This window comes from Patagioenas fasciata, chromosome 5, assembly GCF_037038585.1.
Source record: "Patagioenas fasciata isolate bPatFas1 chromosome 5, bPatFas1.hap1, whole genome shotgun sequence".
Taxonomy (NCBI): Eukaryota; Metazoa; Chordata; class Aves; order Columbiformes; family Columbidae; genus Patagioenas; species Patagioenas fasciata.
The window spans coordinates 20,042,796-20,069,480 of record NC_092524.1 but is presented as its reverse complement, the minus strand read 5'-3'; the positions used below and the strand labels follow the sequence as shown (position 1 = coordinate 20,069,480).

Below are 26,685 nucleotides of genomic sequence, written 5' to 3'. Positions count from 1 at the left end.
CCTCTTATGCTTCAAGAAACTTTTAGTGACTAAAGAAAGACAAAACCTAAAGAACTGGCGGGTTCAAAGTCAGATTTTGCCCTAAGTATTTAACAGGAGTTAAAACTTACCCAAACACTGCTACACTCTTAAAAACAAAGAAACAAAAATAACCCAGCAGCATCCTCACAGAAATACTGAGGCACTGATTTAGGGAAAAAAAAAAAGTGAACGCAAAATTATCTATGAGTAAGGCTTATCTGTTTTACTACCCGAGAGATAACAATGAAGACAGAATAAAGTTCTCTAAGTTACAGCAACAGAACACGGGACTACCGGGGGAGGGAGTAGTGCAAGCAGTTTCCCCCATTTCGACAACACTACTCCGGTCTACCGCGAAACAAAGCGCTGCTCACCATACTCAGCCGCGCCACGACTCACACCGCGCCGCACCAGGGCGCCAACACTCCTCGCTCAAAAGCTGCCCTGGAACGGCCACAGTGTCCCGACCCCTCCGTGGCTGCCGGTCAGCTCCCCGCCCGGGATGAAGCGCCACGGATGCCAGGAAGAACATTTGGGGCAGCTACCGAAGGACGCAACATCACAACCACGAGAAGAAAGAGGTGGCGGGTAGGCAGTGTTCCTTTCAAGCGCGGCCTCGTCCTTCCCCTACGCGCCCAGGCCCCTGGCATCCCGAAACCGCGCCGTCGCCCTGGCCCGGGCGTTCCAGGCTCAATGGTGCGCGTACGAGGCGGCGCCGCACACGACAGGCCCCAGCAGGCCCACCAGGCCCAGGCCCAGCGGCACCTGAGGAGTGCCCGGAGCCCCTAAAGCGGAGGGGAGCAGGCGCCAGGCCCGCGCCGCCGCAAAGTGAACCGGCACCGGGGCGCCGGTCCGCTCTAAACAGCGGTAGGGAGAGCTCACCGCTATCCCACCCATACCTCAGCAAGCGCGTCCCCCCGCCACAGGCCCCAGGCTGCCTCGCTCAGGCGGGAAAACCACCACTTGCCACCATCACCGACACTCTAAGATGGCGGACATATCGGCTGTTGCGAGCCCTCCTCTCCCTCCTCCCTGGCTGCCAATCATACCGTCCCAACACCACCCTCCTTCTCGACACGCGCCTTTCTATTGGGCGGTGTACAAAGTTCGGCCTCTCACTGGCAGTCGGGTGGGTGTCAGTCACTCAGCTATGCGGTTGCAACAGGGTCGAACAAGGATGGGGCCGGGCTCTCGGCTTCCTGTTGGCCAGTTAACGCATGGGGCGGCTGCATCTCGCTTCCCACCTTCCCGACTTAGCAACAAGGAAACGACACACCGACAGTCGTTTCCCTCGCCCAATAGAAAAAGTAGGCTCCTTTTAAAAATAAACCCTTTCCGCCCAATCCAGAGCTGGGGCGCCCACACCCAGCAGGAGGCCACAGCGGGAGGGATGGACGCCTGTGGTGGCGACCGCTCCGTAGCCATACCCCCTACGCCTCGCCATTGGCCAGCGCATAGAGCCACGCCCCTCAGGGCGCGGCGCGGGCGGCAAACTGCCTGACAACAAGTCAGTGGAGCCCGCGCAGCCTGTGCGATGTAAATGGATGAGGAAGGGTGAGGAGAGGGAGGAGAGTAATCAGCTCAGATAGTAGAGCACTTGCCTAGCATGAAAGAAATGGCGGGATCAGTGTCCACAGGCAGGGCCTCTCTTGGTCTGAGTATCCATGTGGATGCCTGTGGCACTTCCAACTCTTACCTAAGAACTGGCAATATATTTTAACCAAAGTGCACACACATAAATGTGTGTGAAAACCTGGGAAGGCAGCTTTGCAACCCCACTTGACTAAATCCCACTGGCAAGAACCTCTGCTCAAAAGCTTGAGTGAAGAGGTGGCCTTGTGTACCTCACAACTGGCAAAAAATCCCCACTGGCAATGCAGTGTTTCATGCCTTGTGTCGCAGGCACAAAACACATTCTGGCTAGCCAGGATACCTGCAGCCTTCCCTCACAAACCCTCCTGAATTACCTTTGCTCAAAATGGTAGTGACCTGCCATTGGCGGGATGACATACCCATCCCCAGAGGAGGCACTCTCCTACTGTGGTCAACAGTACTTCACCTGTGGGCAGCAGAGCTGCCATCAGGTCAGTTGACTTGTCGGGTTTCAACAGGTTTTGTCTGGTTTTGGTGGGCTTTTATCTGGTTTCAATTTGGTTTTGTCTGTTTTTAGTGTGGTTTTGACTGGTTTCTATTGCACATGGCTCTTGAAGAGCTGGGGGAGGCTGTTGTTTGGAGGAGGAACCAGCAGGGCAGGGGAGTGCCAAAAATGTCTGGTTGCACTCTGGGATGGCAGTACTGGCCTGGTCACCATCTTCAACTACTTTTGGTGCTTCATCCCTGGGACCACCTCAGTTTTCCTGGAAGGGAAGGTGCAGTTGAAAGGGGGTCTGCTGAGCCCATGCTACTATGTCTGATCCAGCATGGCAGTGCTGCCCTTTACGTTTTGTGTGTTTGGGTTTTTTTCCAAAGTTTAGGGCTGATCATGGTGTTTATGTATTATAAAATGTGTGCCTGTCGGTGAATGAAGGTGTATGGAGGAGACACTGTGTAAAGCAGGGAGTCACCTTCTAGAGCAAAGGGAGACAACCTGTCTACAAGTCCCAGCTCCCACACCTGCCATCTTCTCTGTGCCTCTTCCCAATATATAGTAACAGAGCCAGGAAAACATGTTGTTCTCCTTATCAATTGACATAACAAACTTTCTTGGGGGCTTGCACCATCAGGCCACTGCAGCACCATGATAGCATGGTGTTAGCAGCTCTTCATCAATGTGTGTGAGCAAGCAGCTGAGGTCGTGTGGTGCAGTCCACGTGCGCTAAAGCGGATTTTCCATCGTGCTAGCATTTACCTTGCCCATTATGAGGGTGGTGTGTACTTTCTGTGAATGGCGGCGGAGAGCTCTGTTTTATAAAGACTGTGAATAATGCATGAGGTAATTATTTTTTTATATTTACATATATTTGTTTTGATAGTTCCTCATCATAATATGTTTAAGAAGATTAACAGATATGTTATTGTTAAAACAATGACTTATTTATTTACAGTGGGGGAAGAAACAACAGAGCTGAAAGAACTTAAGGATGGGGTAGCTCTTGTAGAGCACATGAGAACTTAAGGATAGCACAGATCCCTGTGTTTATTTCATATACCAAAAGAAGGGAAAAATGATACATTTCTTTAATTTCATTATGAATCAGCAATCTAGGATAAAGCAATGCTACTTTGAATAACATGTCTTCAGATCTTTCACATGCTCATCTGACATACAAAGTTAAACTCAGTACAGCTGTACATCTTGCTGCAAATCAATGGCCAACTCAGCAGATTAGCTCCCATTAAAACAAAATTATTGATATTATAAAGAGACATAAAAATTGAAGGTGCTGCTGCAGAAAGAAGCATCTCTTTCAGGAGAGAAACAGTGAATCAAGCTAGAAATAGGCTCAAATCTTGGGCTAGAACAATAGGGTCTTAATGGGAGCCTATCTTGGCATAAAACATCTTCAAGTTGTTTTGTGGACAAAGGGAAGATGTAATAGGTAAAGCTCTGTGTTTTTCTTTCTGTGTATACCCCCCCTTTCAGCGTAAGGACTGAATTTTGCCTGCAGATGAGAGGGAGACCACACCTTCCACTTCACACTGGCATTGTGTTCAGGGACTTTAAAGTTGGATGTAGGCTGCTTGGAGTTCCTCTGTTTTTTATCACTTTAGACTCATAGACTACTTCAGATCATCTAGTCCAGCATCTAATAAATACAGAAAGATAGGTTAAGATACTTTCTTCTAAAGAAAAGGTAGCCAGCAGATTTATTATATAATAGCTGCAAACACGCTAACATGTCCTGACCTCTGTCCATGTACGTAGCAGAAACTCTTGCCAGATGCTCAGGTGCTTGGTTTCACAATGCCCATTGCATAAAAGGCGGGACATGGTATCAGCTTTATTTTTGTTTCTGTTTTTTTCCTACAAGTTGACCAACCTTTGGCTCCTGTGCTTTCTTCAGGCATTACTGGTTCTCCCAAAGACTGAATCATAGCACAGCAGCCAACCTTGCTCACATTGCCCTTCAGCATATGGTGGCACATCCTCATTTTGCAAAACCTCTGTAAACAGAAGTCCTCCCCAAGTCATGGGCCCAGTGGGTTGCTTCCATTAGAAGGAGATTGTTGGCTGCTGGCTCGGACACGTGATCATCTTATTTTGCCTGAAGAAATTGCTAGAGCTGCAGCAATTATGGATGCATGTGATCTTAATGTGTCACAAACACATGGTGAAAATGCAGCAGCATGAAATGTGTTTGCTGATCCACTGGGTTGCACAGTTAGGTCTTGAGTGTAGAGCCTGATTTTGTTTTCTTTTTCATGCAAGCAGATAATAAAATGTAGTAGTAATAAAATGTACAAAAAAATGTTTATCCTCAAAACAATCATCATGAAATGAGACATTGTTTCTTCTTTTTTTTTTTTTTCTCTTTTCCTCGTTATTTCAGCTGGTGCTCAGTCCAGAAAGCTCTCTAGGCTGTATTTGTTCCACATCTAGCAGTGAGTAACTGCACTGACCACAGCAAATGGAGATTTCACAGTATAAAGTATATAGAGGCAGTTCAGGTTGTGTTGTCAATTGTCAATGACAGTCTGTACAAACTACATTGCCCTGGAAACTGCAGGCAGGGAAATAATAGGAAAGAATGGTCTGTGGGTTTAGATAGTGGATAAATTAGAGTATAATGTAAAACAGCATTCTTAGGACAAACAGCTAGGTTGTTAAAAGGATGATGAAGTTATAACCTTTGACAAGTACCAGAGGCAGTATCTGGAGAGGGTATTAATAGAGTGTAGAACAGCTACTACAGTAAAATAGGTAACTACCAAGTATATAGTACAGTTTTGACAAGCAGAAGGCTTGTGTTTACAACAGAGTGCTGTGAAACTGTGCTGATGTTGGCACATCCTCTATTTCAAGTAAATGTGCCCTGGATGTAAGGGATGGATCTCAACTTAGAAGGAGCAGGATGGTGTTTACACTGGCACGCATCTGAATTTCAAGGATTTTGTCAATGCCATCTCAGTTCTGGGGAAGTCTGGGACATCACGGGTACCGATTTTGTCTTACAGAGTTCCTGTCAATGTATTTATAAATCTTGATTTCATGTAATTATTTTTTAAATCTACAACTGTCTAGGTGATACTACCATTACCATATAAGTTGGTGTGGCAGATGCACCCACCTTGATAAAGACCAGCATTTCTAACATGTCAGTTGCTAGTGCTTTCATGCCCTTATTTTCATGCCTTTCACTCCCCACTGTAGCTGTCATCATACACACACCTTGGCTGGGTGCCAACCATCACATACTCACTCACCAGGTGTTGTGGTTTAACATGAGTTAGCAATACAACCATGATAGCCTCTCACTTGCCCTCTTGCCCACCCCCACCCTCCTCCTCCCCTGAGAGAATCGAAGAGGAAGGGAGAGACTTGGATTGAGATAAACAGAGTTTAATAAAATAACAAAATACCAATACACTACTAGTAAATATATATAAAATAGAAATAGAGTATTAAATAAAATATACACAATGCAATTCCTCACAAACTCCATCCACAGTGAGCAGCCAGTCCCAGGAAGCAGAACCTGGTCCCAAACAGCTGATCCCAAGGAGAGAAAAAAGGGAAAAAAGGCAGAAAGGCCCAAAGGCCTCTACAAAATGGCAAAAGACCAAACTAAACATACTGAGCTGACCTCCCCAGGGAGATCCTGACTCCCCTCAAATATGAATCTTGATGCTAGTGGGGTGGGATACTCTTATTTATCAGTCTGGATGCCAGTCAAGTTCTGGCCCATCCGTGCCCCCTTTCCTCAATGCCCCACACCTGTGAGCAGAACCTCCTTGGCTCTGAGACCAGAGCAATTTAAAACATTAACTCTGTCCTGGGGTGTTATCTCTTGTTCTCAAGCTAAGTCCAAATAATGACCATGCTAGCTATGAAAAAGAAAGATTTCTAACTGCATGAAGAAAATTAACTCATTTTCAGTCAAACCAGTAAACCAGGGTACAGTGACCCCAGTCTCTCCCATCTGGGGGAGCAAGAAAGGTTGGACCCCTTGGTTAACAGACAAGGTCCACAGCCCAGAGAAGCTTCTGGACTGTGACAAGATAGGACAACAGCTCAGATCGGACCAGAGACTGTCTTTGAGTTGGTCTCCTTGGAGCAGCAGGTCCGTGATCAAAACCTCTCCCCCTAGATTGGGATGCTATTTGATGAAACTTCCCAGGACTGAGTGTCCTTTCCTCCCCCTAGTGAGTGATTATTTCTTCTGGATATATCCTTGAGAGAGCCTTCACCCTCCAGGTGACCAATGATATCTTGAGAGACTTTCCCCTTTGTGAGTGTGTTCATCCTTTGGATCATCACTCTTCTGTGTTTAAGTGCAGTAATAATACCCTAACTGGTACAATGAACTTGTGTGTTATATGTTATCGGAGTGTTGCATGATTTTGGATTATCCCCATTTCACATTGGTTTCTGTCACTTGTTTTTGGCATTGTTGCACAATAAAGTTTGTTTGAGCTTATCCTTTGTTTGGATTGGTTTTGCTATAGCTCCATGACAGCTGGTAGTGCTAGGGCGCTTCTATCTCAAGGTAGAAACAATTCATGTCTACAAGAAGGATCTCAAGGTTTTGCTGAACAGTTAGATCAAACAGGGAGGTGATGTATATTGATTGTCCAGTGTCACACAGTAAGGTAAAACAGAGGCAAAACCCTGAAATCCCAGTCCTTTATCTCTGAGACTTGTGTTCAAATCTGAAGAGTGCCACACAATTCCTACACCTGTGATTACAGGCAAATCAGAAACAAACAAACAAACAAACCAACCAACCAAAACCCAACAAACCAACAACCAAAAAACTGGCCTGCTCTTTGTGAATGTAGTATTTAATTGCTGTCAGACAAACTCTGAGAACTTATAGGCGTGGTCTGTGAACTGAAACTTGATAATATTTCACAAAGTGGGTTGTTGTTAGTATTGCAGATGTCAGTATCTTTGCAATGGTTGCTGTCTGGGGCACTTCAAGAGGCAGCCACTTCTGATGGATTCCTCTGATCATTCAAGTTAGGCACTTCCTCAACATAAAGTGGTATGCAATTAAACAAACCAACCAACCAGCCTGCTCAGTCACCATCATCCCATCAAGCAATGCTGAGCATATTTCCTCTCTGTGCACCATTAACCCCTCAGCCATAGCTGCTACCGCCTCCTGAAGCTGGTAGGGTCTGGTGGACCCCACTGCACAGGTGCCAGGGGGAGTGTTTGCTAGGGACCACTGTGACTCAGCAGCTCTGCCACACCTTGGAGAGCAAGATTGTCTTCCCAAGCAGTGATGTAGCCTGCCAAGCCAGCTCATCCTGTGGCTCTGCGATTGCTAGATGTGACACAAGAGGAGGGGAGGCAAGACTATACCCTTTCAGCAGCATTTCAGCACTTGCTGCTGCATAGTCATGTCAGTCTCTGAGCATGTGGGGTGTGCTGCTGCCTCAGCTCTGCCAGGACAACCATGGTACTGTCCCTACTAATATGTTGTCTTCCCTTTGCCCTTCCAGGACAGGCTGAGGACCTAGGTGAAGTACATTACGAAAAGTTATGTATTTCCAGTTTGCAGACTTGTGTTTCCCTGCAGAAGCAGAGAAGAACCAGTGTCTGCAAGGCAGTGGGAGCACCTGCGTACAGGTCTAGAGCTGAATCTTCCTAGAGGCAACATCTGGTCATTTGATCACCATGGGCACAAAATGAAAACATAGTTTAAACCAGTTTTAATCTGGTTGTAGTTAACTCTTCTGAACACTGACAAGTTACACTTAGGAAACAAACCTAGAAAAAGTGGGACAATTGGGTGCCATGCATCAAATAGTCCACAGTTGTGTTAACACTAAATATTTGTAGAATAAGGTCAGCCAAGACAGAAATATCTCTGATTTAACCATAGGCCTTACTAAATCCTTTATCCCTCCTCATAGTTCAGGAGAGAATAAAGCCCTTTAAAGAATTTTAATGACTTAATTTTTAGCCCAACACTTCTTAAAATCCTGAAAACTAAGAAGCTTTAAGAAAAGGAAAGGAGCATTTCTGAACAGTGACTTCATGGTTATGCTCCTAAGGGTGAACATTAATATTTTGCTGTACCGAATCCACAAGTTAATCCATTTGGTTGAAACAAAATTCAAACAAATTCAGTTTTCTAATCTCACTCTCAGCCCTGATCCTATTAGCATTTTTAAGGCAATGCTGCTAGGAAGTAAGATGAGACCTGTATACCATCCCTGTTGCCTTGCTGGAAAGAGTATAGGCATGGAGGGAAGCTTTGGTACCAACCCATTTGATTTTCACCTGAACCATGTGAGCTTTAGCCATTCCCTGTTCTATCACCATGGGAGGGCTTATGTCAGCACTGGTGGTCTTCCTCTCTCCTCACGTATTTTCTCCCACCTGCCCAGCATTAGCAATCATGGCATGTCACCTGGAAGCAAAAAGCAAACAGAATATGTTAGCTTTGGTGATCTGCCAGCAAGGCACAAAGTGCAAGCACAGCATGCAGACTGATGAGATGTGTGAGCCTGCTGGGTGCCTAGAAAAGCATGGTGGCTCCACATGACAGCTGTCCTGGCTAACCAACCTCATCTCTCTTGGCAGAATGGTTCTCATGTTTTCTCAGAGGATGTTGGATGCTGGCAAGGTGTGCCGGCAGTATGGGCAAAACACTGAGTGAATCCCTAATAAGCTCAACTAGGCTCACCAGCATGAGCTCCATGCTGCTCCTGCTGGAAAAGCGTAGGAGGGGGCAGTTCTGGTGAGCAAGTAAGTGAGCAGCAGTGAGGAGATTCCTGAGACAGGGAGGCCTGCTTATAAAGAGACTACTAAGGTGTGTAGAGGGAAGCTAAAAAGGAAATAACCTACAGGAATTATAGGTTCCTTGGGTCTGGGATGTGATTGGACAAGATTGTTGCTTGTATGAAATTAGTAGGAATGTGTGTCCTCTCTCTGGGAGGTTTTGCAAACAGAAAAGCTGGAAATCACTGAAGGACTAGTGAAGCTGGCAGCTGATATTTATTAAAAAGATAAGTGAGTTTGAGGCAGATTCTGTGCTGTGAAGTCATCAAGAGGAATTTATTGCACATGGTGGGGGGAAATTTGGTGCTAGCCTTCTCTCCAAAGAAAGCATTGCAGTGATGAAGGGGCTTGCTTTAGTAGGAAAGAGTAAATAGATTCACAAGTTTATCAGTAGAAACACATCCCTGTTTTAGTATCAAAGGTTCTGTAGAGCAGTCTGTCTTGGAAGGAAGCAAATTAAAAGTTCAGTAGCAAAGAAGAATACAGAAGAAACTACGGAACTCTACAGCTGGGCTGTCATCTCTGCAGAGGCAAGAAACCCTTATACTGGGAGCTAAAGGGCGGTTCAAACTTGTGTTTCCTTCACTTCTCCAACTGCAGTCAGATGAACAGCAATTACATTGCCATTGACAAAAGCCTGCAAGTATAAGGGTGTCTTATGCCCTCGTAGAAAATCCTCAGAGGACTAGAAGCCATGATTTCCTTTATCTAGTAAGTTTAAGGGCTCCACAATGTTGTAGAAATGGTGAATGTGACTGTAGTGAAGAGCTTTGAGGAACCTTCTCTCAGATTTGATTCTGTCCTATTGCCACATGAGTAGTATATGGTCCTTTTAAATGTTTTGAGCTCTCTGATGTATCTATGTGTTTCCATCCTGTGTTATGTGTATGTATGTATATATATGGTCTTCCTTGCATGTTTTGCACAGCTAGGAAACATAGTTACTTAGCTGAGTACTTCTTGTGATTTCTTCACATTCATTTTCTAAAAGAGCAGAGGAAACAATGATATACTGGGTAGACCATGATCAAAAGCCGTTTGTGCAGCACAAAGCAACTTGATGTAGTTTGTTGGAAACTCCTGTACCTTATTACATCATAAAATGGGTGTAGAATTGGAAGCCAAATGATCCTGAACATTGCTCCCTGGTGTTACCACTGACCCTGTGTATGTGGGATGGCTTCCCTTGAGCAATGACCTGTGGGGTTTTTGTCCAGATAAAAGGGTTGGATGTTTATAGTTTATCTCAAATCCAAACATGATACTGTTAATTAGAAATCATGGGGAACAGAGGAAGACCTAGTTACATCAATTAGTAACATAAGAAACAAATTCTGCTCTAATAATAAAATGTGGGACTATGGTGGGTCTGTGGATTGCCTGACAGAGGGCATGGGAACAGAAATCAGCCTTGAAGATATTAAGCCCTACCCATGAGAAAGATGGGAGTAACCAAGTGTCCAGAGATGTTAAGGATGTACCCGTGAGAGAGAAGGGAGTAAAAGAGTAACATTGATGATAGCAAAAATAGCCAATGAGATGTTACTGCTGTAACTTGTAACCAATAGTGAAGAGATACATGAATTGGTAAAACTGTATAAAAACGCACTTGTGGCAATAAATGGCATCTACTACTTTCATCCTGGAAGAACTTGGTCTATGTCATTTGTCTATCTCAACTGTGACAATAAAATATGTTGTCCTGTAAGCAGGAGAAATAATGAAGTATACTTTCCAACAAATATTTGAGGCTAAATCTCAAGTCTAGGGATAAAGGTTAGCAGAACTCAGTTCAATTACCATTAAACACTCACTAGGCAAAATATGTTTGCAGTGCTCAGAGCAGACACAGAGAAGTTGTATTTGACGGGACTATGCAGCACTCATCTTCTGCGGGTCCTACTGGCCTGACAGAAGGGTGGCACCAGGAGAGCTTGTAACCTTGAGAGGTGCAGGTCGAAGTTCCCATGGGCAAAGAAGGGAACAGGAGCTTTTCACCCTGCAGCTTCATTAAGTGGGCTAGGCACTGGACCAGGACTGTGTTTATATGTTTATGTAGGACCAGTTACACCTGTACAGTCCTAAAATTACATTTGGCCCTTTGAAGGCGACCGTGAGGCTGATGTGGCCACTGGTGACACCCCACCCCTAGACTGTTTTATATGAGGAGCACCCATCTCCATTTCTTTTCCCTATGGCTGCTCTTCAAAATAAAATATAACCAAAGACTCTGAGTTTTGAAGAGTCCAGTATCTTGGAAGCCTGCCTAGGACTTGGGATGCCAACTGAACTGAACTTCTGGGGACTCAGGCCAAGCAAGGCAGAGTTTCTGCATTGTCATTCAGATGTGAGCTGCTTGGCCCTCACAGGGATTTTTTGATAACTTAAAGCTTACAGAACAGCTGAGCAGGAGGATTGCAATTTTAGACTGGAGTGTCTTAATCCCATTTCAAGCAGTTAAATGCTTTGGATATAGATACTAATATCACAGAAGAGGAAAAAGGGAAGAAAGCTGCTAAACAAATAATTGGTAACACAGATTTGGGGAGAGAAAGTTTTTTTTTTTTTTTCTTCTTTAGATGTGTCAGGTATGTTTTTGTTATCCCTTTACTTATCTAAAAAAACCAGTAACACTGAGTTCAGCAGCAGTGCTAATTATCAGCATAACCACATGACTGCTCTAGGCTAATGATAGTCCTAAACCCATGTTCTCTTTTAATAGCTAAGCTGATTAAACTAGCACAGTGGAAAAACAAGTTAGAGAAATACCTTCGTGGTACTTCTAGAAAAATTAAAATGCTTTCCAAGTGTGCAAAGTGAATATCATGTGTCATTTCCCAACAAGCCAAGATATAGCTGCCTGATAACTACTGAGTTCACATTTCTGTGAAACTAGCCCAAGACTGGAAGTGATGACAGAAACAGGCTGGGTCACAGAGGCAAGCTTGTGAGAACATGAGGAATAGTCATCCAATCAGGTGCATGTCGTAAGCAGCAATTGCAATTTATTTTTGCTTTAAGCCTTCTTCTCACTTCTCTTTCTTCCAATTCAATTCCACCACAGAAAAGGGTGTGTCATCCCCCAAATTGGTCAAGATGGAAACTTGTACAGAGTTTAAGTACTGCAACCTTGAAATACAGAGCCAAATTCTGGTTTTAACCCCTTGTTCCACTGGGTAAGAAGGAACAGAGAAGGAGGATAAGGTATTTCCGTGTTTGAAGGCCAGAAGGGACTGCTATGATAAGTTAGCCCATCTTTTGGTAGCTGATTAAATGAGCACATTAAGGTGGAGAAGTTACCTTTACAGTACTTTTAGGAGAATGAAGATGGTTTCTTTATCTCAGCTACCATCTCTTCCTATCTCTCCTAACTGACTGCCCTCATAGCATGACACATATGTTCAAGACAGCCAGCACGGCTTCACCATGAGCAAGTCCTGCCTGACCAACTTATTAGCCTTCTATGATGCATTAACTACATCAGTGGACAAAGGAAAGGCTATGGATGTTGTCTATCTGGACTTCTGTGAAGTCTTTGACATGGTCTACCACAACATCCTTCTCTTTAAATTGGAGAGGTATAGATTTGATGGGTGGACTGTTTGGTGAATGAGGAACTGACTGGATGGTCACATCCAGAGAGTAGTGATCAATGGCACAATGTCTGGATGGACGCTGGTAATTAGTGGTGTCCCTCAGGGTTCTGTACTGGGACCAGTGCTGTTTAGTATCTCTATCAATGACACAAACACTGGAGTTGAGTGCAAGGCTCAGCAAGTTTTCAGATGACACCAAGTTGAGTGGTGCAGTTGACATGCCTGAGAGGTAGGATGCTATCCAGAGGGACCTGGACAAGAGGGAGAAGGAGACCCACGTGAACCTCATGAGGTTCAACAAGGTCCTGCACCTGGATCAGGGCAACTCCCGGTATCAACACAGGATGGGGGATGAAGGGATTGAGAGCAGCCCTGCAGAGAAGGACTAAAGGTACAGGTGGATGAAAGACTGGATATGAGCCAGCAACGTGCACTTGCGGCCCAGAAGGCCAATCGTGTCTAAATGACAACACATAATTAGAGCCCATTGTCTACTCCTGTCCCCTGTTGTTGTTTCCTTCTGTGCATTGTTTGGGCTGTCACCATCAAACCTCACCAAAGGTCTAGAAAGCACCTGCAGTGCATCGGCATGAGAAAAGTCCAATGGCAAAATGGGCATGTTCTCACTTCATCCCATAAGATCAGGTGCCTGAGTGCCTTCATCCAGGCTGCTGTAAGGGGAAATAATAGAATCACTTTTGAAGTTACCCTCAGGATCATGGAGTCCAACCATAACCTAACTCTAAAAATGCTACCCTTCCCCTCCTATTCAACCATGACTACCTAGAGGAAGCAGGACTCCCCAGCCAGAATTGACCTTTTCATTGGCAGTTTAAGGCTATGATGGAAAGTTAGTGAAAGGGCATCTCTACTGTGTTATTTCTTTCTGAATCCCTGGGCATCTTCCCCTGCCCCCCAGCCTTGAGACAGAGCACTTACATTCTTGATCTAAACATGCCATCTGCTGTTTGTCAAAAGGAAGACACTGTATAGTCAATAAAGCCAGTGCATATATATTAACCAAACTAAAAACACATTTGTATTGCAAAACCAATCAAAGGACCTGCACACCATAGGTTAGAGTCTGGTCTCCACCACCGTGAAATGATCATCCTGCTACACTCTTGACCTATAAATATGCAGATGCCATGGAGCAGCAAGGCCAGAGCCTGGACAGCCTTACAGTCTACCACCATACAATTCAGAGCCAAGGCACATTATTGGCACTGCCTGAAAAAGCTGCAATGCAAGCAAACACTACTGCTTCCTGCTGGTGAGGGTTTCTGACATAGGACAGGGAAGGGGCTAGCAGGGACAGAACAAACTGTTGAAGCTGACTGCAAGGTGACACTCAAGGGCTGCTTTGTAAGAACACTCATAGCAGAGAAGGCCCCTAGGAGGAAACAGTGCCTCTGTAAAAGGGAAAATTCTGAATGAAGAAAATTCATAACATGCTTTAATTTTTGGTCAGCCCTGAAGTGGTCAGGCAGTTGAACTACATGGTCATTGTAGTCCCCATCCAACTGAAGTATTCTATTCTATTAATGAGAAGTAGGATGAATATTTAACTACTATCCATGGGTGCTGCTGAGCAAGCACAGAATTCCTGTTCAGCATAAGGAGAGAGTATCTAGGAAGTTTGTGGGAAAGCAAAAGTCTCTCTCAGTGCTGGGCCCAGGAACCTCCACTCAAGTGGAGACTGTCTCAGGGTCTGGGGGCTTATCTGAACTAGGCAAGGAGAGCTTTTCCCTTGTTCTCAGGCTGCAGCCAATGTTCCCTCCTGTTCCCCACCACCTCTCCTAACAGGCAGCAGCCTCGGTGCAGGGGCCTATGTGGTGAAGGATGGAAGGAGCAGTGAGGAGCTCCCTGTGGTGCTCTCCCCATTTGGTGGGAAGCCAGATGTGTCCTGGGGCTCCCATCTCTTCATCCCAGTCCCACCACTGCTCCCTGCTGAGCCAGGCCTACAAGGGACTGATAGATGCTGACAGGCTGGATCCAGATCCTCTTGGAAACTTATGTAGCAACACTGCAGGGCCAACTGCAGGAGGCCTGGCTAGGTCACCAGCATATGAGGGGGAGGCAAGGTGCACTGGGACTTTCCACCTGGTACCTGAGTCCAAATGACTTTGTGGACACTACTGGGGTGATCTTCTGTGGCACATAGACAGAGCTACAACCTTCTTTGATATCATGTATGCACCCTCACTTCAACACTGCCTCCTGGATTATCTACCTGTTGCTACAGAGGTGTCCCCCCAGTCCTAAAGCAGTCTGCAGGACCAGCCACACCTCCCTTGAAGGGCTGGGAGATGGCAGATGCTCTGCAGAGATGGAGGGAGGGAAGAAGGGGTTAAAGGACAGGGGGATGGATGGGCTACAGTTAGCAGATGTCCAGGGCTGGAAAGTAGGTCACCTGTTTCTGCCTGAGGCAGGGAATTTGAAAATTGACACTAGATCAATGCACAAACAAAGCCAAATAATTCAACAAGGAATAAAACTGAGCCTTGGAAGCCTGACATAAATCCTCCAAATGCACACAGCTCCTCTAACACACCATTCACATCTATTAAGATTGTCTGATTAAAAAAACCAAAAAAAGTATTTTTACCTGCATATACATATATAGAGTCACATGCAAGGAAAGACTACTGAAAAAAAAATAGTGAAACTAAAAAACCCACAACTTTCAAAATCTACAAACCCAAGAAAAGCAGAAATTATCAACCATGTACAAGACTTGGACATATATGAGCTTATTTCCACCTTTTTTTTTTTTTTTTCAGCAGCTTTAGGCATATTATTTAGGCCTAGATTCTCAAGGCTAAGTACCAACTTCTATTGATACCTTTGTGAGTCCTTGGAAGACAGGTACTTTCAAATACTTCTGAGGTTGTTGTCCTTGGTGTGCCTATGTCCCTCTTAACATAAAAAGGTTTAAACAGCATCACCAAATCAGGTCAAGAGGTCTCTGCAAGGCATTCCCCATTTCAGATGTTGGAACTACATGCACAGTTAAATGCAGCCTCGTACACTTCTTCGGAACCTAATCCCTTTGACCAGCCCTCCTCATGTTTGCATACGTGTACCATGCTTTGGGGGCAGCAGGTCAAGAGAACTGGGAATAGCAGCGAGATGAGATATAGAGAGGTAGGTGGATTTCTCCAGCCAGGTCAGAGTAGAGTCATTCAGTAAGTATTGAGAGTTTCTAATTTATTCAGAAAAAATAAATTTGAAGACAACTTATGATTGATATAGAAGCAGCCTCCAACAGATACTAGCTGTTCCTGACACCACATTATTATCAAAGGATGAGAGGTATGACTCACTTCAACACAAAAGACTTTTCAGGTAGAAAAAAAATTGACTCTTATTGCTTTCTACAATTTGTTCAGGAAACAGAATATTTCTTAACTTCCACAGATTTTTAAAGTAGCCTGGACGTTATTGAGAAACTTCTCAAATATTTCAAATGCTGCAGAAGGCACAAGGGTGAGGGTTTTTTATTTGTTTGAGGGTATCACAGAATGGTTATCAGGTACTCTTTAGAAATCTTTAGTGCAGGACATTGCAAAACTCTTGTCCTCCTGTTTCTTTCACACCAATAGGCAAATTATTCTTGGAAAAGAAGCTGTCAGATTAAAACCTCAAGCACAAGGGATCAAATTAGCTACCTAAATCCCAGAGTTGAGAGTGGGTGGGTGTTGGAGAATGGCTTAAAAATAAGGGACAGTTGTACGAGCAGAAGCCTGTTCTGAAGGCCTTAGCATAAGTAGCAAGACTAGGCTGCAGTGGGAAGCCCTGACTGTTTCAGTAAAATCAGCAAGGTCACTGAGACCTTGGCAGAATTTCACAAACAGCTTTCAAGAGCACTACAATGTAGAATAAGCATAGCTAGTAGCTGCAAGTAGGAGGACCATGCAAATGTACTGTTAGAGCTTAAGCCAATTAGTAAGTGACAGGTATGCATAATTATCGTGAACTATATAAGTATATGCTATTTGGGCTAATAAATCAAACTATGCTGTATCACTCATATTGAGTCGACCTGTGTGTTCTTCCGCCACTCAAAGGTGGGGGAGATAGAAATAGTGGGGCGCAGGGCAAGTGTTTAACATTTGTTACAAGGCAAGTCCTTAGTGAGATGAGTTTAGTTTGGAGATATTTATTCATGAAAATATCAAGCAGGGGCTGGAAAACTACTACTCACATGGTGTTATTTGTCTTAATCCATCCCAAGGTTAGCTCAAGCTCTGTTCAGCCTGGATATGGCAATCCATGTTATGCCTGTGCCTCTTTCCTAACAAAAAAAAAGATTTAACAGCATTGTCCAAGTAGGTGAAGAGGTCTTTGCAAGACAGTTCCTGTCTCAGAGATGGGGAACTACCTGTACAGTTACTTGTAATCACACTTCTTAGGAGCCTAATCCTCTTGATGGGCAGTCCTCATGTTTGCACATACCATAGAATCACAGAATAGTTAGTGTTGGAATGGACCTTCAAAGGTCACCTAGTCCAACCCCGCTGCAATGAGCAGGGACATCTTCAACTAGAACATGTTGCTCAGACCCCCATCCAGCCTGGCCTTGAATGTTTCCAGGGATGGGGCATCTACCACCTCTCTGGGCAAAGAGTTCCAGTAGTTTACCATCCTCATTATAAAAAAAAAAAGTCTTTGTCGTGTCTAGCCTGAATCTCCCCTCTTCTGGTTTAAAACCATTATCCATCGTGCCCAGTCGTAACAGGCCTTCCTATAAAGTATGTCCATATCTGTATTATAGGCCCCTTTTAAGTACTGACAGGTGACAATAAGGTCTCCCTGAAGCCTTCTCTTCTCCAGGCTGAACAACCCAAACTCTCTCAACCTGTACTCACAGGAGAGGTGTTCCAGCACTCTGATCAGTTTTGTGATCCTCCTCTCGACCCTCTTCAACAGATCCATGTCTTTCCTGTACTGAACGCTCCAGAGCTGGGTGCCGTACTCCAGGTGTGATCTGACCAGGGCAGAGTAGAGGGGCAGAAACACCTCTTTCGACCTGCTGACCACACTCCTTTTGATGCTGCCCAAGACACAATTGGCCTTCTGGGCTGCAAGTGCATGTTACTGGCTCATATCCAGTCTTTCATCCACCAGTGCCTTTAGTCCTTCTCTGCAGGGCTGCTCTCAATCCCTTCATCCCCCATCCTGTATTGATACCGGGAGTTGCCCTGACCCAGGTGCAGGACCTTGTTGAACCTCATGAAGTTCATGTGGGTCTCCTTCTCCCTCTTGTCCAGGTCCCTCTGGATAGCATCCTACCTCTCAGGCATGTCAACTGCACCACTCAACTTGGTGTCATCTGAAAACTCGCTGAGCCTTGCACTCAATTCCAGTGTTTATGTCATTGATGGAGATATCAAACAGCACTGGTCCCAGTACAGAGCCCTGAGGGACACCACTAATTACCAGTGTCTGTAAGGAATGTTTAAGGAAGAAATGTTGTTTTTTCAAAACTAAGGAGCTGGTGCCTGACTCCAGCAGGGCATGGGGAGGACTGGGAGACAGCAGACTATGAATCCTTAATGTAAAACAAAGTCTCTTCAAACTAATCCTGGAATGCATACTGATACCTGTATTTGCAAGTTGATCTAGGGGGGAAGAGTAGCCAAAGAGCCAGGAACCTGTATTTTAAATTGATTGATAATGGAAAGGGCATTTTTCGGATTAGATTAATGAAATTTGTAAACTGAGGCAGGCGTAAGGTAGTCTGTAAACCCTGAAGTACCCAGCCAATGGGGAACAGGGGAGGGAAATTGTGGCTGGGATTTGGGGCAATATAAACAAAGGCTCTTTGCCCTATTTTGTGTGCCTATCTTTAGGTAGAACACCTGATCTTGCAAAATTATTATTAAAATATGCTTTGCTTAGAGATCCTGCCTGGCCCTATTATATTTGCAAGGTAATTGTTTCCTACATGTCCATCCAGACAGTGTGCCGTTGACCACTACTCTCTGAATGTGACCATCCAGTCAGTTCCTCATCCACCAAACAGTCCACCCATCAAATCCATACCTCTCTAATTTAAAGAGAAGGATGTTGTACAGACCACGTCAAAGACTTTACAGAAGTCCAGATAGACAACATCCTTTGTCCACTGATGTAGTTACTCCATCATAGAAGGCCACTAGGTTGGTCAGGCAGGACTTGCCCATGGTGAAGCCATGCTGCCTGTCTCAAATCATCTCCCTGTTCTCAATGTCCCTTAACATAGCTTCTAGGAGGATCTGTTCCATGATCTTCCTGAGCACAGATGTGAGGCTGACAGGTCAGTAGTTTCCAGAGTCTTCATTTTTACCCTTTTTTAAAAATGGATGTAATGTTCTGTTTTTCCAGTCACCAGGGACTTAGCTGACTGCCATGACTTTTGAAGTATCATGGAGAGCAGCTTGGAAACTACATTGGCCAATTCCCTCAGGACTCTGGGAGGCATCTCATCAGGTCTCATAGATTTATGTATGTTCAGGTTCCTTAAGTGATCATGAACCTGATCTTCACTTTACAGTGGGAGGGACTCTGCTCCCCCAGTCCCCATCTTGTAGTTCATCCACTTGAGAGGTGTGGGAAAAGAGCTTGCCAGTAAAGACTGAGGCAAAGAAGTTGTTTGCTTGATTAGCTTGAAGTTGGCTTTCCTAAAATTCAGGGTGCTGACTTTACTCTTCACCTGTCCCACATGCCCACTTACATCCACATTTAAATAACGAGTTGGATGCTGCATCCCCATATCCATTGTGTATAGGGTATTGAGTTCACAGACATTTCAAGCTTCTGATTTCCCATGCAAGGAAGAGGAAATCTCCAGTTATTTCATTAACTAAAAAAAGAAAGGCCATTCAAAGCAAACCCTACCCTCTTGATAGAAGAAGCAAAGCACATCCAGAAATTTGACCTCATTCTTTTTGAAATAAACTCTGGGCTTACACACCTGCACGATAAACAACATAGTCTAGAGCAGGCTTTGTTCGGGCATACTATTTGCAAGCACTCAGCCCTGAGTCTGGCTCTCTCCAGCTCTGCCATCTCCTGCAGCAACATTGAGTCTGCACAGAATCATACTGGTGTCCCTCAGACCCAATCTGCTCTATACATGAAGCCTTCACAGGAGACAGGAGGCTCAGCACAGCCATTTAAGCCTGTGGCATGGAGCAAAGGTTAAAAAAGGGACAGTACAGAAGTTATGGTCAGGAGAATAAATGTATGTTTTCTTTCTGGGAATCTGGCTTGGGTTTGGGTATATGCAGCAGTTCATTTAAGCTGGACAGAGTCAAGGAGAGTTAGTTAATTCCCCAGGATTCCCAAGCACTGATATCTAAGCATATGTAGAAATTATAAATACATATCTAGAGAGATGTATGTAGAGATGTATTAAATATATATGTAACCTCAAAAAGACAGTACAGAAAGGGCTAGGAAGCAAATGTGTATATATATTTGTATGGACAGATAGATACCTGTTTTCAACAATACCGAAGAATCAGTTGTCAGAACTGTTTAAACATCAAGCACTAGTCATGAGACACTTCATCGTTGGGTGTCTTTCTGTTGGCAGTGAACAGCAAAGCATGGGCTGTCCATGGGCAGGTCAGGCACTAGCATATTTCCTGTTAGTAATAAGCGGAAAAACAGTATGCATGAGATAAATTATTTCCATGTGCTGTCAAACCGCACGCAGTCTGCAAACAAAAGTAGCTACAAGTGTCTGCACTTACCTTATGGTTGGTTGTGCCACTTCTTCCTCGCAGTTCTAATTCTTCCACATGTCCCTGTCCCATGCAGGTGTCCCTGCAAACAAGGGAAAATGGGGCGGCCTCTTTTTTTCCAAAAGACCCTTTGATCCCTCTGGGCATTTGCCTTCTTCTGATTGTCATCTCTGGATTTCCATACCTTCTATCTTTCCCTCTAAAGAAGAAAATGCAAGAGGGAGACTAACATAGTTTTAAACACCTGCATTGGTCTTATGATATTCAAGCTGAAGTCAGGCACCAAACGAATTGATACTATGGCTACACAGATAAAGCTGCCTAGCAGAATCGCTGCTTCTACCAGAAAAAAGGGGGGATTTTACCATTACAGATTTCCTAGGGGTGAGGAAAATCAACAATAGCAGCAAAATCTTTATTGTCATGTAATTATTTCCATGGTAGGGCCTTATTCTATAATAAAAAATATCACTCTCAGAAAAGTTACACCCACCTTCAGTGTTTACTCTATGAAACCTAGCACAAGTGGAAGAGAGAGGGTAAATACCTGTTGAAAAGAGCAGTTCTGGAGCTCTGTTTTTTGGAAATGAAGTTTGGTGAGCAACACTTCACAGCAGGCAACTGTGCCACCTTGTGGCTTTGGTTAGTGCTAAAGTCTAAAGTGTTTATATTTTTGTACATGGTTGTCTCCCTGTAAATGCCAGATCTAGTGAAACAGCAAGAAAAAATGCCCAGTAGTTCTGCAAGAAAGGCATTAAGAGTCACGAGTCATCCCTAATGACCTAAATGACCTGCCTAGTAGATGAGGGAAAGGCAGTGGATATTGTACACTTAGACTTCAGCAAAGCCTTTGACTCCGTATCCCACAGCATCCTCCTGGAGAAGCTGGAAGCTCATGGCCTGGATGGATGTACTCTTCGATGGATAAAGAACTGGTTAGAGGGCCATGCCCAAAGAGTTGTTGTGAACGGAGCGAAATCCAGTTGGCGGCTGGTCACGAGTGGCATTCCCCAGCGCTCAGTATTGGGGCCAGTTCTGTTGAATGTCTTTATCAATTATCTGGATGAAGGGATTGAGTGCACTCTTAGTAAATTTGCAGATGACACCAAATTGGGTGGGAGTGTTGACCTGCTGGAGGGTGAGAAGGCCATACAGAGGAATCTGGACCGGCTGGATCATTGGTCTGAGGCCAATTGTATGAGGTTTAACAAGGCCGAGTGCCAGGTCCTGCACTTGGGTCACAACAACCCCAGACATCGCTACAGGCTCAGGGCAGAGTGGCTGGAAAGCTGCCTGGCAGAAAAGGATCTGGGGATGTTGATTGACAGCCAGCTGATTATGAACCAGCTGTGTGCCCAGGTGGCTAAAAAGGCCAATAGCATCCTGGTTTGTATCAGGAATAGTGTGGTCAGCAGGACTAGAGAAGTGATTGTGCCACTGTATTCAGCACGGTTGAGGCCCTACCTTGAATACTGTGTTCAGTTTTGGACCTCTCATCACAAGGAAGTTAATTGATGTACTGGAGAGAGTGCAGAGGAGGGTGATGAAGCTGTTGAGGGTCCTGGAGCACAAGTCTTATGAGGAGTGGTCGAGGGAACTGGGGCTGTTTAGCCTGGAGAAAAGGAGGCTGAGGGGAGATCTTATTGCTGTCTACAACCATCTGGAAAGAGGTTGTAGCATGGAGGGTGTTGATCTCTGCTTGTAAGCAGATTTCAATGAATATTTTGGCTGTGTGATCCCAGTCTTTGAAATGGAAGAAGTTATGTCTGTTTTAGCAGAACAATGCTGCCATAACTGCAGTCTTTGATCTCAGATGGAAGTTATTTGCATATCTTGGGGAACTGTCTGCTCTCTCTAGCCTGTTGACTTACCTGACTGGTCTTTGAGGAACCTATCTTATGGACATCCAGGGTTTTTCATTATTCTTTTTGATTTAGGTCTTCTCCCTATGCTTTGTTCTACAGTCAGTTCTCCCTTACTTTAGTTACAAACTAACAGAACTAATTATTCTTATAAATCATTAATCTATTTTCTATTAAATCGGAGATGCACTAAGACCTTTGGGAAACCTGTGATGTTTAATACTGAGAACTCAGTGTTACCCTGTCAAAGACTACCATACACATTGAGTTTCAATGTCATTTCACATACATTTGTGGAAACATCACAGACAGACACTGGCTTTGTAATAAAGACAGAAAGTGGACCAGTAAGGCAAGACGCTAGCTGTTATATACAATTTAAGGTGATTGTAACTAAACAGCTTCACTTAAATGCAACAAGTTGTTGGTAATACTGAAAATTTTGGTCTTTCTAGACACCAAATATTGATTTTTTGGAAGACTGATGTTTCTGTGTTTCTGTTGGCACATGTGATAAGGAAGTATGAATTGTCTGATCTCTTGCATTACCGGATTACAGGCTACAGAATATCACTTCTGCAGAGCAAGTAGCACAGAATAATCCTGTCTGGTTGTAAATCTTAAGACATAGAATTTGATTTCTAATATGGTTTCTAAAACCAAAAGTGATTTATTTAAGAACATGAGAAAGAACATGCCACTCCAATAAAAAAAAAATCACTAATCCATCTTCAAAAGAAGTAATTCAAAGAGTTTGAAACAACTTTGAATGACACAGAACACGTGAAGGAAGTGAAAATTCCTTTAAAAATTATTTTCACTTATTTTTCTTTAGCCAGAAAAAAGTAACATTTTAGCAAAATTGGAAGAAAAGATACTGTCCCTTTGACACCTGTCTTCTTCTTTGTTTTGTGAGCAAGATGGAAAGCCATCCTATGCCTCTTCAAGTATTCCTGCCCCATAGCCTTAACTGCAACCGTGTTACTGAAGTTACGGCAATGAAATACAATCTTTTGTTATAAGACTGAGAAGCTTTTGTCCCTACATCTCTTGCTGTCTTTACAATGCCTGATCTCTGAGCAGCACTTCTGGATAAAGATTGAAAATAGTGGTCCCAGGGATTCTAAGCATTACTTTGTTGGCTGCTTGTCTAGAAATTCAGCAGGATCTGTAAATGAACTGGAATCAAGTGCTCAATTCACAAAATTTAGCCTTAGTTGTAGGTGGGAAAAAAGGACACCAAATTATAAAAAGGGAAAAAATACTTGTCGCAGTGAACACTGTTTCTCACAAGGCCCAAGTTTCTAGAGTAGGCTACAGAATGCACATATTCCTCAGTTTCATCACCATTTCCTCATTTTTCAGGTCTTATTCTCTAAGCATGCCTACTAGTAAAGGGGAGCTCCCATTCAGTCTAGCTTCCACTTTAAGTGTACTGTACAGATACAGCAGTACACTTTCTACATTTTGGATTTTCAAACTTTGAACTTTCCCTAGCCCTGTTTATTCTACCTGGGAGATGAACGCTGTATGTCAACGAATACGGGAAACGTTCTCCAGGAAATCACAGAATCACAGAATGTTAGGGATTGGAAGGGACCTCAAGAGATCATCTAGTCCAATCCCCCTACCGGAGCAGTAACACCCAGATGAGGTTACATAGGAATGTGTCCATACGGGTTTTGAATGTCTACAGAGTAGGAGACTCCACAACCCCCCTGGGCAGTCTGTTCCAGTGTTCTCTCACCCTCACCCTGAAGAAGTTTCTTCTCAAATTTAAGTGGAACCTCTTGTGTTCCAGTTTGAACCCATTACCCCTTATCTTATCACTGGTTGTCACCGAGAAGAGCTTGTCTCCATCTGTGGAGGGGTTTCGTTAGATGGAGATATGTTGTTGAATTAGTCAGGCCCAAAGGAATCTCAAGGCCACTTCGAGAAGCTGAGAACAGAATCTGCTGTGAGAAAGAGGGGCGTTTCTTCATTAACAGGGCCTCAGCGTGGCGTGAGTCGTGGGGCTCCAGCGTGTGGACTGCTCGTGATACTCATTTAGCGAATCCATGCTTGGAGTGTGGACGCGTGATTAGAGAATAGTGGCGTATATAAGGAGGCTTGTTTCTGTAATAAATGGCTTTGTGTGATTCACATTGAATCGGAATGCTGAGTCCTTTATAGCTCCAATATCCATCCTCATGACACTCACCCTTTATATATCTGTAAACATTAATAAGGTCACCCCTCAGTCTCCTCTTCTCCAAACTAAAGAGACCCAGCTCCCTCAGCCTTTCCTCATACAGGAGATGCTCCACTCCCTTAGTCATCTTTTTTGCCCTGCCCTTTGTTCCCTGTCCTTCTGGAACTGAGGGGCCCAGAACTGGTCTCACCAGGGCAGAGTAGAGGGGCAGGAGAACCTCTCTCGACCTACTAACCACCCCCCTCCTAATACATCCCAGGATGCCATTGACCTTCTTGGCCACAAGGGCACAGTGCTGGCTCATGGTCATCCTGCTGTCCACCAGGACCCCCAGGTCCCTTTCCCCTACACTGCTCTCTAATAGGTCATTCCCCAACTTATACTGGAACCTGGGGTTGTTCCTGCCCAGATGCAATACTCTACACTTACCCTTGTTATATTTCATTAAATTTTTCCCCGCTCAACTCTCCAGCCTGTCCAGGTCCCGCTGGATGGCAGCACAGCCTTCTGGCGTGTCAGCCACTCCTCCCAGCTTGGTGCCATCAGCAAAATTGCTGATAGTACACTCTATTCCCTTGTCCAAATCATTGATGAATATATTGAATAATACCAGCTCCAGTACTGACCCTTGAGGCACACCACTAGATACTGGCCTCCAACTGGACTCTGTCCCATTGACCACAACTCTCTGGCTTCTTTCCTTCAGCCGGTTCACAGTCCACCTCACTACTCAATTGTCCAGACCGCACTCCTTCAGTTTAGCTGTAAGGATGCTGTGGGAGACTGCGTCAAGTGCTTTACTGAAGTCAAGGCAGACCACATCCATCGCCCTGCCATCATCTATCCACCTTGTTATGTCCTCACAAAAAGCGATGAGGTTGGTCAAGCATGACTTTCCCTTGGTGAAGCCATGTTGACTGCCCCTAATGACCCCCTTATCCTTAATATTCCTTGAGATGGTGTCCTGGTTTTGTTAAAAACAAGTTTCTCTTTTAGTGAATTTGCCTGTCAGCTAAAGCCTTCATATTAGCTGCATTTTCCTGGAGAACCCGACACATGTTTTGGTTAAACCTAGCAATGGAATGCAAACTTATTGATAAGCACGGATGGACATCTCACGAGAGGGGCAACAAGAAACTGGTGATCGAGAGACTGACCAACGGTGTATAACATTCCATTCACGTGAATACTTTATATAAAAGTGGGAGATCACAAGGATCTCGTCCCTTTTTTCCTCATGGCTGACATTAGGAGAGGACCTTGCTGGTCGTCCCTGCGAACTGAGGCCTAGTGACAGACTGAATCCAGTTCCGGTTGGTTACAGAGTCTAATCCAGGCCTTTGGGTGCTGGCTCTGCAGTTGCTGAGACTTACAAGATTGGTTTTGTATATTTTGTATTATTTTATCTATTCTTATTAGTAACATTAGTAAAACATCTTTAACTTTTCCAACTCTCTTCTCTCTGTCCTTCTTTCCCTCCCGATCGCCTGTCCTGAGTGGGAAGGGGGGAGAGGGAGGGGCAAAAGGGGGAAGTGGGGGGGAGAGGAGGTTAACAATACATCTGCCAGGGTTTGATTGTCACCCCGCAATCTTAACCCTCGACAGATGGCACCAAGGATGAGTTGTTCCATCACTTTCCCAGGGATGGAGGTTAGGTTGACAGGTCTGTACTTATCCGGATCCTCCTTCTTGCCCTTTTTGAAGACTGGAGTGACATTTGCTTTTCTCCAGTCCTCAGGCACCTCTCCCATTTCCCAAGACTTGTCAAAGATGATGGAGAGTGGTCCAGCAATGACCTCAGCCAGCTCCCTCAGCACCCGCGGGTGCGTCCCATCTGGACCCATGGATTTATGGATGTCCAGATTGCCCAATTGCTCCCTAACCCAGTCCTTATCCAACAAGGCAGGCTCCTCCATTATCCTGACTTCCTCAGGGTAGTGAAATCCCCCATGACAACCAGGGCCTGTAATTGCGAGGCTGCTCTCAGCTGCCTGTAGAAGGCTTCATCAACTTCTTCACCCTGATCTGGTGGCCTGTAATAGACACCCACAACAGTATCACCCCTGCCAGCCTGCCCCTTAATTCTCACCCATAGACTCTCAACTTGCTCCTCATCCATGTGTAGAACTGTGTGACAAACAGGTGCTCTGAATGCTTATACACCTCTCCCCTAACTTTATACTTCTGTATTTCCTGGATACACCTGCCAGAACTGTGGAGTAAAGGGGTACGGAGGAAGCTCTAGAGCCCATGAAATGCTCACCTCTCTGCCAGGATCCCTTGTCAGCCTTCCTGTAAGGGACAGGATTAGTGTGTTCAGGTTGAGAAATGCCTGTCCTAAATAACAATAGTTTCACATGATGAACTTTCTTCCCCTCACAACCACACA

General features: G+C 44.6%; 1 protein-coding gene and 1 long non-coding RNA gene across 13 annotated transcripts in view; one reads left to right on the top strand and one right to left on the bottom strand.

Annotated features, from left to right (window-relative positions):
* PPP6R3 (protein phosphatase 6 regulatory subunit 3) overlaps positions 1-1,065 on the bottom strand; it is a 63,395-nt gene extending 62,330 nt beyond the window's left edge. For 9 of the 12 annotated variants that reach the window (XR_011739314.1, XR_010651372.2, XR_011739315.1 and 6 more), the window contains exon 1: positions 921-1,062. The gene's annotated coding sequence lies outside the window, so the exon portion shown is untranslated. Of the gene's footprint in view, positions 1-920 lie in introns of all 12 variants that reach the window. The other 3 variants (XM_065838060.2, XM_065838064.2, XM_065838058.2) reach the window with 2 other exon arrangements.
* Positions 240-26,685, top strand: part of LOC139828093 (uncharacterized) — a 40,634-nt gene continuing 14,188 nt past the window's right edge. The window contains exon 1 of the long non-coding RNA XR_011739316.1: positions 240-609. This is a non-coding gene — a long non-coding RNA (uncharacterized lncRNA). The remainder of the gene's footprint in view (positions 610-26,685) is intronic.